This window comes from Protopterus annectens, chromosome 4.part0 (genome assembly GCF_019279795.1).
Source record: "Protopterus annectens isolate FY-2018-M chromosome 4.part0, PAN1.0, whole genome shotgun sequence".
NCBI classification, from domain to species: Eukaryota; Metazoa; Chordata; order Ceratodontiformes; family Protopteridae; genus Protopterus; species Protopterus annectens.
The window spans coordinates 1,326,501,114-1,326,514,926 of NC_056733.1; the positions used below are offsets into that span (position 1 = coordinate 1,326,501,114).

General features: G+C 44.8%; 1 protein-coding gene across 1 annotated transcript in view; it reads right to left on the reverse strand.

Annotated features, from left to right (window-relative positions):
- LOC122800444 (acetyl-coenzyme A transporter 1-like) overlaps positions 1-13,813 on the reverse strand; it is a 171,369-nt gene that overhangs the window by 59,136 nt on the left and 98,420 nt on the right. The window lies entirely within an intron of this gene.

Sequence of the window (13,813 nt, forward strand, 5' to 3'; positions counted from 1 at the left end):
CCCAAAGCTTTAGAAATGGCTTTATAACCTTTTTCTAGACTGATCAATGTCAATTATTTTCAAAACTGATAGATGTCAATTACTTTGTTTCTCATCTGTTCCGGAATTTCTTTAGATCGTGGCATGATGCCTTCCTTTTCGGGATCTTTTGGCTTACTTCACTTTGTCTGACAGGTTGTATTTAATTGATCTCTTGATTCAACAGGTCTGGCAGTAATCAGGCCTGGGTGTGGCTAGTGAAATTCAACTTCGCTTTCCCAAATATATGATTAGCCACAGTTACTTCATGATTTAACAAGGGGGCAATTACTTTTTCCACATAGGACCATGTAGGTTTGGATAGTTTTTTTTTTCTTAATAAATAAAATCATCACTTAAAAACTGCATTTTGTGTTTATTTGGGTTATCTTTGTCTAATATTTAAACTTGTTTGATAATCTGAACCATTTAAGTGTAACAAACATGCAAAGAAATAAGAAATCAGGAAGGAGGCAAATACTTTTTCATTGCACTGTATATCCACATAAAGTAGTCTAAAACCCCAAAGGACTTTGTCAGCAACCACATTCTAAGTGCAAAACAAATGCAGACAACCTAACAAAGAGCAGCATGAGCAGAAAAGAAAAACAGCTAAACCCAACAGAAAGGGAACTTTCCTTTGTGGCTGGTTCAAAACAGATTAGAGGTGATGTTTACATGTGGAAGCAGTAAAGCTGCCAGGTTGCTTGCACCATAACACTATAATCTGTCAGAATCCAAGTGGAAAAATGGATTTACTTCTGTCTCCCCACCTCTCCTACTTGTTATGCAAGGATGTGTAGCAGTCAGCAGAATTTTCTTTTTAATGCAAAAATTTCTGCTGAAACAGAAATTTGCCATGGCCTGCACCACAATGGAAGTGACAAGATGGCGACAGCACCTCCACCCACTAAGAACAGTTCATAGGTTCATAGGTTCATACTAGGCTATCTGCCCGAGGGCATTTACAAGCCTAGCCCATCGTTTTGTGGCTTACGCCACCCCTTTAGTATGGGGAACTATACCCCTTATTTTGCTGTGCCTCTGTCGAGCAGTGACACTGAGGTAATCCCTGGGGTATATCTGCAATCTCCCATCATTGGTCAAGATTTCTCTTGAACAAGGCCAGCGAGGTGCTCTGCCTCACATGTACCGGGATTTTGTTCCACAGCATAGGGAGTCTTTGGGTGATGAATCTATCCCTCCAGCACGTCCTATTAATAGCCGTGTCGAGGTTTAAGTCTCCCGCCCTTGTGGCTCTGATGGATCTAGATTTTTTGAGGTGAAGCATATTCATCAAATCTGGGTTTGACATGGCCTTGTATGTTAGGCAAAGGTCACCTCTGAGCAAGCGGTAAGCGACTGAATAGAGCTGGAGTTCTTTCAGTCGGGCAGCATAGGACAGATTTTTGAGACCCTTTATCCTTTTGGTGAGGAACTTTTGTGGCCTCTCCAGCTGCTGCAAGTGTCGGGTCAGATACATTCCGAATGGGGCATTGTACTCAATCATGAGTGATGAGTAAAGGGAGACTATGACCTCCCTTGATCTAGATGAGAATCCCTTCATGATAAGGTGGGCAATGTAGAAGGTCTTCCTAACTACTTTAGCTACATGGGTGTCGAATGACAGACTACTATCAACCTGGGTCCCCAGGTCCCTGATAACTGTCCACTGTGCACAGAAGAAGTTATCAACAATAATCCCAAAACAACTCAAGCAAGCAAGGCCCACAGCTCCCTACAGGTAATGCTGTCAGAAACCAGATGATAAAGGGGTTTGACTGTAGTTCTCTTCCTCCTTGCTCTTCTCCTTGTTGTTCTCCAGGGATGTTCACTGGGCGGCAGTTCATCACAAATAATGTAGGGTCAAACAGTTCTGTTTTCTTTTTGACACCCAATTTGTAACCCTGGATGTTGCCCTAATAAACCCACTTATTCCTCTTTTGGGACAAGAGCCAGGCACCTTCTAGATTGGGTAAGGAGCCCACTCAGTCCCTGGCAAAAGGATCTAATCAGCACATTCATGCTTGGATAGGTGAGTATTGGGAAAAGAGTAAGAGAGTCTGCTAAACTCAGTGGACCCCCCCCCCCTCATAACTCCCCCTGCAGCTTCTAATCCCTCCAATAGCCTTCTTCTGCTCCACTATGTACTGCCCCCATGCAAAGCATACCTGCCTCCAAAAATTCTTTCTGGCTAGTGCTGTGTACAGTATGACAGCACATGTCCAGCAAGTCCATTCTCTGCAGATGAAACATCAAGTACTTCATCTAGAAATCAGCCAAGTGGCAAACCACAACCAGCTGCTCACTTCAATCTGTCCTAGTCCGTCCCATCCAGCAGCCAAGTGGCTAATCAAAAGTACATAGTCTGGGTAGCAGTCAAGGCTTTATTCATCTGAGCCATTGGAGCAGGCCTAAGACCTACAAAAATATGGCCTAGACCTACAAAAATATTACTCCAACTATCAGAAGACAGTGACTGCTCCTCATCTCACTAATAAGCAACAGTCTTAGTGCAATTTAGTCAAGTAGGTCCTGGAGCTCACTTCAGCTCTTTTTGTCAGAACACAGGTGGAAAAATGGCATGATTGCAGTTTTCATCCTTCCTTTTACAGTCTTTGCTGTAGTTGGATGCTCACTGGTCAGCAGCAAACCTCAAACAATGCAACATAAATACTTGCTAGCTGTCCCTAACTACCAACAACTTTAACTCTCCAAGAAAAAACAAATTTAAACTAAAGGAAACACATGTGAAATCAATCAAACTGGAACAGAGACTCATCAAAAGACAACAAAGTATGCAATCTATAAACCAAGAAATCCAAAACAGCTTTAAGAGAAGAAGTCACAGAGCACCGACATCCCTCACTAAGTCTCTTCATTACTTGGGGGAAAAATATCATAGATGTGATTTTTTTCTTTCTTTGCAGTGCTTGTTAAAAGATAAGATGCTTGGCCTGCTATGTTATAAACAGAGTGTCATCCTGGGAGTTTGTAGTGGCTATATTCATTTTTGATTTAAAAACCTCTCTGACCTTTCTAATGAACAGGAAATGCACTTGTGCAAACCAAGAACAATAAGTACACATTTTTCATTTTGACAAAGTATATTAGGCTGTTCTGTTTTCTACAATAAGCCATACATTCTGATTGTGTTGCCTCTGGCTCTGTTTTTCATGGCATCTGTTTTTTTGGTGTAGGTATAATAAATGATCTGAAGTAGTTAACTTCATTTGATCAGCAACCTGTGGGTATCGGATCCGAGCCGGCAGCTTTCCAAGCTTGAGATCCGAGCTCCAAACTCCTCCCCTTACTCATAATACCCTGCCATCTCCTTCCAACCCCCAGATTTCGTTTGACGCAGCTTCTACAAGCACGAGAGACAAGCTCCTGGTTAAGAGTTAGTGAGTTCTTGTTAAAATAATCTCTTTGCGATTTCTTTTCTACGAGTAGTGTGTGTGTCTGTCAGATTGTTCACTTATCGACCCTCCTTTTTCCTTCTTATCTTAGTTTCTTTAATACTTCTATCCTCCCCCTTAGTCTTGTGTGTGTGAGTGCGTGTGGTAAGTGTTTAGGATGGCCGAAGGCTCTAAGGCCATTTTCTCTAAATGCTCTGAGTGTGGCCATAAGCTCTCCCCAGCCGATGGCCACACTCAGTGCGTTATTTGCCTGGGGGTTGCACACCTCTCATCGGGCTGCCATATTTGTGCAGCTTTTAACCCCTGGGCGCTGAGGGATACGAGGAACAAGCTTATCCTGGCGGGTCTTATACCCTCGGACTCGGCTTCTTCCTCCTCTCCCTCAGTGGCTTCAGCCATGGCTGTTCAGCCTACTACCTTGTCTCCCCTGGCTGGGACTCAAACTCCTGTTGTTTGCCAGGGAGATAAAGAATCAAGAAAAATAGAAAGGAGAGAGAGGGAGAAAGAGAAGGAGAGAGAAAGAGATAGACAGAAGCACAACAGCCACAAGTGCCGGGCCGAGTTAGCCCCTTCGGCCCCGCCGGCTAAACTCCTTTCTTCCCCTCAGAAGATTCCCCGGTCCTCCCCCTCTTGGCTCCGTTCTCCACACTTCTCGCTGGAGGCAGAGGAGGAGCCCCAGCCATCTTTGAGGTCGTCGCGGCGGCCCTCCAGGCCAGCTTCGGCGGCCTCATCTAGGTCTACCCGAAGCCTTTCCGATGCCGACATGGACCGGATGATGTGTCGCTTTCTACAGACCCAGATGCAGATGGGAGTGCTCCTGCCTCCCCCCCCTCCGGGGGGGGGGGGGGGGAGTTCAGCCACCTTTTTTGCCCCATAGCTCCTTCTCCGACCCACTATCGGGTTTCGACCCGTCGGATCCGAGTAGTCTCGGAGCCGGGGAGTCGTCGACGCCGATAGTGGTTGCTACTTCGACACCGGCTGTACCTTCGAGTTTACCGGATCCTTTTCTGGATCCGAGCTCTCAGGGCCAAGGGCTGTGCGTCGGATCCGAGAGGCTGGTGCATCTTCAGCTCCTTTGTGGTCGAGGCACACCTCTCTTTCGTATCCGATCGCTTCAGCTCCGGCTTCGGTCCCCACGTCGGACCCGAGGGTGTTGATCATGGATCCCAGACAGAGCGGTTCACCCTCGGCGTTCGACGTGGTGGAGAGGGTTCTCTCGAGAGGTTCGAGACTCCTGCTCTTACTACGGGTCCAGCCACCACTCCATTGCATATGGGCCTGTCCTCCATCGTCCGGCCCCAGGGACAGCCTGCGTCAATGTCCCAGACAGTTCCTTCGGAGGAACAAGATCCTGTTGGTGAGCTCTCCTTGGACAGTCCCCCCCCCCCCGAGGAGATCCCTCACAAACGCAAGTGTAAGAGGAGGCACTTGGACTCCCCCGAGTCCCTCACGGAAGACACCAACTTAGAGGAAGGGGAAGGTTTCCCCAGGTCACCCCCCCCCCATGAGGACATCTCCTTTGGAGACATTATGGAAATGCTGCGCTTAAAGGGGATGTGGGCAGCCCAAAAGCCTTCCTTGGATGAGTCGGTGTTTCTGGAGGCATTCGACACAGGCCCGTCTACCTCTTGGGTGTCCCCTCCGGCCGACCCCCTGGTGTACCTGATCACTACCAGGGCGTGGAAGGAACCGGACACTGTAGAGCCAATCCCCAGGAGGCCTGATAAGATTCTTAGCACCCCGGTGGATAGGACAGCGTGGAGCAAAGGTTCCCCCGTAGATGCCATGGTGGTAGCGGCTGCCAACAAGAAGGAACTAGCTCAGGATAGTTCCTCGGTCCATCCTCCTGATAAGGAGTCTCGGACGATGGACCATATTGGAAAGTGGATGTTTGCTTCAGCTACCTTCTCTATAAGGGTGCTGAATTACTTGGCCCATGTTATTAGGCTCCAGCGAGATCTGGTCAAAGAATATGCTGAGTCTCCCCCAGAGTACATGTCGGCCGAGGACAAACGAACCTTCTCGACTCGCATGGCCAATCTAAAAGCTGTGTCAAACATGTCTATGCGGCTACTCTCCCATGCCACGGAGGGAGCCGCTAGAGCCAGCGGATCAAGTATCGCCTTAAGGCGTCACGCCTGGCTCAGACTTTGCGGAACCCTTCAAGGCATCCTTCGCTAATGCTCCCTTCGACGGTTCTACCCTATTCGGGAAAACCGTCCGAGATACGCTGGTTTAGAGCGATAAAGACGGGAAGATGCTGTCTGCCGTCGGAATCTGCTTCTCAGCTCCTCAAAGGTCCTTTTCTAAAAACCAGAGAGGACAAAAGATGTGGTTCCGGAAGTCTCAGCAGTCCCTTTACACTCCATCCTTCAGAGGCAGAGGGGGACAAAGTGGATGTCGGCCCAGAAGCAGAGGTGGCCCGAAAAATTTTGAGTCGCGAGAACCTTTCTCTGATCGACCCACGCAGCAGCCCTGAGGGGTTGCCCAACCGCTCCTCTCTGGAGGCAGTCGGGGAGCATTTTTCGAAACACCTGGCACAATGAGAGTCCATCACGACGGATCGCTGGGTGCTTGGTGTAATATCCAGAGGTTACTCTTTCCCCTTCGTAAACTTACCCCCTCGATCAAGGCGCCTCCCTGATGTACCACCCAGTCAGAGGAAGGCTGCAGCTTTAGAAATAGAAAAGCTGCTAGAAAAAAGAGCCATCCAGCACATCCCCCCAGACCAGTTCGGGTTAGGCAATTACTCCAGGTTCTTTTTGGTGCCAAAAAAGACGAGGGACTTGAGGCCAATCCTCGGCCTTTCTATTATGAACCTCTTCATTGCCAAGGAGAAATTCCGGATGGTCACACTTCAATCTATTCTCCCCCTGTTGCAGTAGAATGACTGGATGTGCTACATAGACCTCAAGGACGCATACTACCACATTGTCATGGACAGGTGTTCCAGGAGGTTCCTCCGCTTTTGGCTAGGGGCCAGTCACTTCCAGTTCAGGGTCCTACCCTTCGGCCTCACCACAGCCCCCAGGGTGTTCACCAAGGTCGTAGCGGTTGTAGCAGCTCACCTGAGGCTTCAGAGAATACAGGTTTTTCCATACCTAGATGACTGGCTCCTTACCGCTCCCACCAGGCATCTACTTTGCTTAGCCAGGGATCATTTCCTGCTCCTGGCTTCCCAGTTAGGGATCACTAGAAACCACAGGAAATAGTTTCTTCAACCTGCCCAAGTCCTGGACTTCATAGGGGCCAGGATAGACACGCTTCAAACCAAGGCTCCCTACAAGAAGGCACAGTTCCCCAAATTTGGAAACAAGCCTTTATTATACCATTACACAAAGGTGGTAACAATAATAACATTACTAATTTCCGTCCCATAGCCATCCTGTCCCCCATTTCAAAAATCCTTGAAAAATGTGTGCAACTTCAACTCCTTCCTCACCTCCTAGACAACAATCTTATAACTCCCACACAGCACGGTTTCAGACCTAATCATAGCACCATGACTGCCCTTCTCTCCTTCCTTGAAATCGTAAATAAAGCCTACAACTCTGGACAAATTGTTTCCACCTTATTCCTTGATCTTTCCAAAGCCTTCGATATTATCTCACACAGCCTGCTCTTAACTAAACTCTCCAAACTCTACCTATCCTCCTCCTCTTTGAACTGGTTCTCTAGCTATCTATCTAACAGACATCAAGCTGTAAAATGGAAAAAAGCCACTTCCTCTTTCCTTAGTACCCCTAGTACCCCTACCGGAGTTCCACAAGGCTCCATACTGGGTCCTCTGCTCTTCAATATCTTTATTAACAACTTCCACAAATCAATCCCTTTCTCTAGCATCATCCAATATGCAGATGATTCTACTATCATCTGCTCTGCCTCTTCTATCACTACACTACAAATACTTACTCAAGATGCCTTCTCTTCCACAGAGCAATGGATGCTAAGCAATCATCTAGCTCTCAATGCTACCAAGACCAAACTAATGTTATTTACTCCCTCCAAAGTCACTCCTCCCAACATGAACTCATTCTTAATTACTAGTCAAAACAACTCACCTCTCGAAATAGTGTCAGAGACCAAACTACTTGGGGTCCACATCGACAACCAACTTAAATTTAACTCCCACCTACAAAAAAACATCAAAAAACACATAAAAAACTTGGCATGCTGTATAGACAGAATGCCTACCTCACATCCACCACTAAAATCACTCTCTCTATTTCCTTCCTTATCCCCTCCCTTCTCTATGGTGCCCCACTACTAACTAATCTTCAGTCCTTGTTAAAAAAACAGCTTACCTCCTGCTATAACAAAATTGCAAAATTAAGCCACCAGCCATAAGTCTTCCACTCACCACTGTCTCTCCCTCCATAAACTAAAATGGCTAGAACTTCCCAATCAACTAACTTACACTCAACTAACTCTAGCCCATAAGCTTATTCTAAACCCCTCCAACTGTCCCTCCCTTTCCTCTGCCTTTAAAATGCACCTACCTAACAGAGTTCTAAGGTCTAATAATCAAAATCTACTAGAAGTGCATAAACCTACTCATCCCCCAGGCAAAAACCTTCTTTCCTTCAGCCTCGCTCGCCTCTGGAACTCCCTACCACCAAACATCCGCACTACCTCTAACCACTCTACCTTCAAGAAGTCTCTTTTCTTACACCTAGCATCACAGTGGGAATGCTCTTGCACCCACCCCACATAACCAACTCTACTTAATGTCCTTTAATATCATAACCTACTATGTTTGTTCTCTAATCTGTATTTATGTTTTGCATTTGTTCTTTTGCTAGCATGTTTTTTTTTTTTTTTTTACTTTTATTCTGCCTACATTCTATTAATAACTTTCTGTACCTAGATTGTTACTGTCAAATGTTAATGTACATTTATTTTTTGGAGCTTTTCTCCCCGGGACTCCATTGAAAATGGGTTCTTTAAGGCCCAATGGACTATCCTGGTAAACCAACTGCAATAAATAAGGCCTTTTTGACGTCGGACAGACTTCGCAGCCTGACCCTCCACGTCTTAGCCGTCCTTCAACCTCAAGCCCCGTCGGCAGAACTAGTCCTGAGAGCTTTAGGGTCCATGGCAGCAGCAATCAACCTTTCACCCTTAGCGTGCTTACACATGAGAGTCCTCCAGTGGACTTTGCAGGTTTAGTGGTCGATCTTTCAACATCCGTTGGACTCTCCGATCCGCCTCAGCAGAGTTTGCAGGGATTCTTCATGTGGTGGACCCAGTCTCGGGAAGGACGACCATTTATAATGCTGCAACTCCAAGCCACATTAACCACGGACGCTTCTCACCTTGGGTAGGGGGGGGGCATCGCATAGGCAGGACTGTCCAAGGTATGTGGACTCAGACAGAGACCATGCTGCATATCAATGTTCTGGAGATGAGAGCAGTGCTTCTAGCATTGCAGGCCCTTCATGCCCTTCTCCCTCCAGGGACTATTGCAATTCAGACAGAGAACACGTTGGTGGTCTGGTACATGAACAAACAGGGGGGAGCCAGGTCTTACCCTCTTTGCTGAGAGGCCATGAGAGTTTGAGATTGGGCAATATCCACCAACCGCTTTCTGTTAGCAACACACATTCCGGGTCGGTCCAACATCCTGGTGGACAAGCTGAGTCGAACTGTCCTTTCACCTTACGGGTGGTCTCTGAACCCCTTAGTAGCTAATCAGATCTTCCGCGAGTGGGGCCAGCCTTGCTGCAATCTCTATGCATCGCATTCAAACGTGAAGTGCAGCGGGTTTTTTGCTCTAATCCCCCCCAGGAAAGCCCCAGAGACGCTCTAGTTCATACTTGGCCATCTGTTCTTCTTTATGCTTATCCTCCTCTTCCATTGATGACAAAATTCTTACAGAAAGCCGATCAGTTGCGGAACAAGATTATCCTCATAGCCCCATTCTGGCCTTGTCAAACCTGGTTCCCTTTTCTACGGTCTCACCTCATAGCTCCTCTTTGGACCTTAGATCCCATCCCAGATCCGATACCTCACCTGTTGGGATTGGAACCCCCGAATCTGGTCGACCTCAAGCTCTCAGCTTGGTTGATTCAGTTCCATTAGTTGCTAGGACTCCCGGTATCTCGTCAGCAGTGAGATCAATCCTGGTAGCGGCTCATAAGCCCTCTACCAGGAAGGTTTACAACAGCAAATGGAAGAGTTTTTCCATCTGGGCCTCCGATAGGAATATGGACCCTTTCACTGCTCCTATTCCGGCAGTGCTTGATTTCCTATCTCACATCTTCCAACAAGGGGCCATCTCTTCTACTGTAAAGGTACAGATGGCTGCTATATCCCATTTCCACACTGGAGACAATTTCAGTCCCTTAGCCTCCACTAAAATATGTAAGACTTTTTTGAAAGGCACCTTTCTCTTAAGGCCTCCCATTAGAAATGTCGTTCCCCATGGGACTTGACTTTGGTCCTTCAGGCTCTCACCGGACCCCCTTTGAATCTGCAGCTTTGGTTGAATTGAAATTCCTATGTTGGAAAACTGCCTTCTTAATAGCTATCACCTCAGCCAGAAGGGTGTCGGAACTTCAGGCCCTCTGTATTAAGCCTCCGTATCTTGTCTTCCATAAAGACAGGGTCTCTCTCAGGACTAATCCAACCTTTTTACCTAAAGTGGCTTCTGAGGCGAACATCAATCAGTCCATTAATCTACCAGTTTTTTTCCCTATCAGAATAAAGGGGAATATAAACTTCATCTTTTAGATGTGCATAGACAGTTGCGCTTTTACTTGCACAGAACAGCTGCCTTTCGAAAATTTGAGCAGCTCTTTGCTTCTTTTGCGAAGCCCTTCTTGGGGAAGCCTGTGTTGAAGGTGACTCTAGCCAAATGGATCTCTAGCTGCATTTTACTTTCATACAAGATTTCTGGTCTGCCTGAGCCCTTAGGCGTCCATGCTCACTCAACCCGTTCAATGGCTACTTCTGCTGCCTTTTGGTCAAAGACTCCCCTGGATGACATTTGTTCTGCGGCTACTTGGGCCTCTTCACACACCTTTATCTCTCATTATAAGTTGGATTTGATCTCCAGAGGTAGAGCAGCCTTTGTCTCTGCAGTGCTCCAGAATATCCTTCCTTGAGGACATCCCAAGTGTTTCGGTAGCTGGGGACTCTGTCCCACAGGCTGCTGATCAAATGAAGTTAACTACAGATAAAGAAGTTATGTACTCACCATAACGTTCCATCTGAGTAGGTAACTTCATTTGTCAGCAACCGACCCTCCCTCCTTCCCCCTAACTGGGTTCTTTAGATACCTGGACCATAGTATGGTCCCAGTTTTTCTTAAACCTTAGGTTAGGTTTTTACCTGTCAGATTGTGGTATTGTCTTGTGATATTGTATAAATGGGCAAACGCGATCTGGGGGTTGGAAGGAGATGGCAGGGTATTATGGGTAAGGGGAGGAGTTTGGAGCTCGGATCTCAAGCTTGAAAAGCTGCCGGCTCGGATCCAGATCGGATCCGATACCCACAGGTTGCTGACAAATGAAGTTACTTACTCAGATGGAATGTTATGGTGAGTACATAACTTCTTTTTTTATTAGAAATTGGTCTGGACTTTTGAACCCTGCATTCTTTCATCTACATCTACTGTAGGATCTTATTTCAAAACTGTTATTAATCTCTTTTAATCCTCATATCCTTTGAAATGCATGGTTTGTAATTCATACTGTGCCATAATTTTTGAAATGCACTGTTAATGTACATATAATGTAGTGTATGTAGTGTCTTCAGTCTTTGTGTGTAATATACAGCCCTTGCCTTAAAGAAGGCAAAAGTGTTCCTGAACTCACTTATTTGGTTAACAAATGAACACCGCATAAATATGAGCTCAATTTTGTTGTGAGGCAAGGTGATATATTTGAATAACTCCTGTCAGAAGATGAAATTGAAAATAATTCTGTAAATTTTGGAGGACAGAAAAGGTTGGTACTACTAAAACTGTTCAATCACTGCAGAGGCTGAAACAGACACCTTCACCTGCTGCACAAGTCAGCCATACAGTCGCTAAAATTATTCCAGTTTCCTGCTGAGCCACACATGCTATCCTAATTTTGGTCTTTGGATAAAAAAAAAAAAACAGATGCAGTTTTAACTACAAGTGGCATCAGTTTTTCTTCTGTAATTTACAACCTTTTTGTGTATCAAAGTGATTTGCTCATAAAAATGAATGTACCTTGCAATCACTGTATGTGGTGCACAATGCAGTACAGCATTTTTGCTCCACTGGCAATAGCTTTTGGCTGCTTCTTTCTTGATAATCTATTTCAAAAAATACTGTTTAACCCATGATTTTGTCACCGAGGTTAAGCAGTAAACTTTAATCTCAGTGATGTTAACTAAGGGAAAGTATGTGGTGCGTGCATAGATGTTAATATATGCATCATCTTGCACGTGCAAAGATGCATGCATTGAAGTCTATGAACAAATCTCACATTACTCTTCAGTTGACATTACTGAGGGAGACACTAAATGTATTTGGGCCTTGGTTTAATAAAAAAAGTTTATGAAGCTTTTTAATGGCTCAAATAAGTAAGGAAAATAAGGAATTAAAATAATGCATTTATATTGCGACACTTAACTCATTAAATGGTGTGATGTACTTTGGAAAGTGAACAAACCGCTTTAATCAAAGCATATTTCAAAACTGCTAAATAAAAGCAAAATTACTACTTTGTTCTGTTAAAGTACTCTGTTACACAGTCAGGCATCAGCCAACAATGAATTTGTCATTTAGGTAAGTAAAGACAAGGAATCCTCCATTTGAAACCCACCCAAGTGCAGCTAATAAGGATATTACTTGAGTTTTTTCTTATGAATGACACTAGAAAAATATCAATCTGCTCCTAGTTTACTAGGTTTATGTACACATTAGTGGGCTGAGGCATTGTAGTAGTTGAACAGCCTTACTGTCAATGTTTTTTATCAGCATACAGCACACCACATTATATATCTGTTTTGCAGTACTCACTACATTTAATTCCCAAATCAAAACCTACAGTATACTGCTAACCATACTCATCCAGTAAAGAAATCATTACATACTACAATTTATTCACTGATCAGTTTAAATGCATTCATGCCAATAAAAAAGGCAAAACATATCTACAACTCAGCCTGAAAGCTGTAGCCAACAAGGGCAATTCCCTCACCACCCACTCACTTCCCTCAAACATTCAACCCTTCCATCTATACCTCTACTGTTAAGAGGCTTTATACTTGTACAATACACTAGTTACTCATGGATGTTATACCACCTACCATCACAATTTTTGTAAACTGAAATGTAACCATTCCTACTGAAGTCTGTGCTCTTTCACATCAACATTTTCCCGTTTCAGCAGTACTCCCTCACATGCCTCATGACTCAAATGAAAACAACCTTAGCTAACTTATCCTTTTTCCATTATCTACCCTCCCATCCTTATGTTTCCATTTAAGTTTCCCTAGGATCCCTCCATCACTGTGGGATCCCATTCCCTGAAGAGCCCCCAAAACTGCATGCAGAGTGCTTCACCTGAGGTCTCAGCAGTGCCTTATCCAACACCATAGTAAACTCCTTATTCCTGCACCCAAATTCTCTTCTAATATAATCTGTTATTTTAATTGCTTCTGCTACAATTTTTATTCTGCTAATTGTTATTACACAGAACACCCAAGTCCTTTTCAATCAGACAAGCAATAAGCTAGTAAGTGTCTTAGATTACCTTGGACTCTGCAGGTAAAAGATATATTGCTGAAGTCAAGAAAGACATTATCCAGTGATATTTCGTTAATGTGACCACTGTGCTTTCTACTACCTTATTTACTTATTAGATTCTTTCTTTTACTTGTCAAGATGTCTCTCCCTTAAACAGTTTAAAGAAATCCCAGCCTCCATTCTAGTTTCTTAGCAATGTAACTGAAAGGTCTGAACCCATCAGTGATCCCTGCTGTAATCTCAATGACCACTTCACCTCTTGCCTTAAAAATACCATTAACATCCATTCCCTGCAAATCAGTTCTAATACAGTCTGAATCTACTTTACAGTAATCGATCCATTTTCTGCACAGTGCTAAAATTGTAAGCCTAACCATGCTCTTACATTTCAGAAAAGTCTTCCCAACAACCCTCTAATTTAAAAGTGAGCTGTGCTGAACAAACTTATAAATACAATAATATGTTTACGCACAAACTGCAAAAGGATGGTGCTGATGTGTACACTGGGAAAGGGGGCTGGGTTGTCATCCTATGCACATCTGTCTCTGAAAGGTAGTCTACTTATTCAGATTTAACTTTTTAGCTAGACAGTTAACAGCCATGCAGAATGTAAACGTATTGGAGTCATACAGCATTTCATTCCAGTTTACTG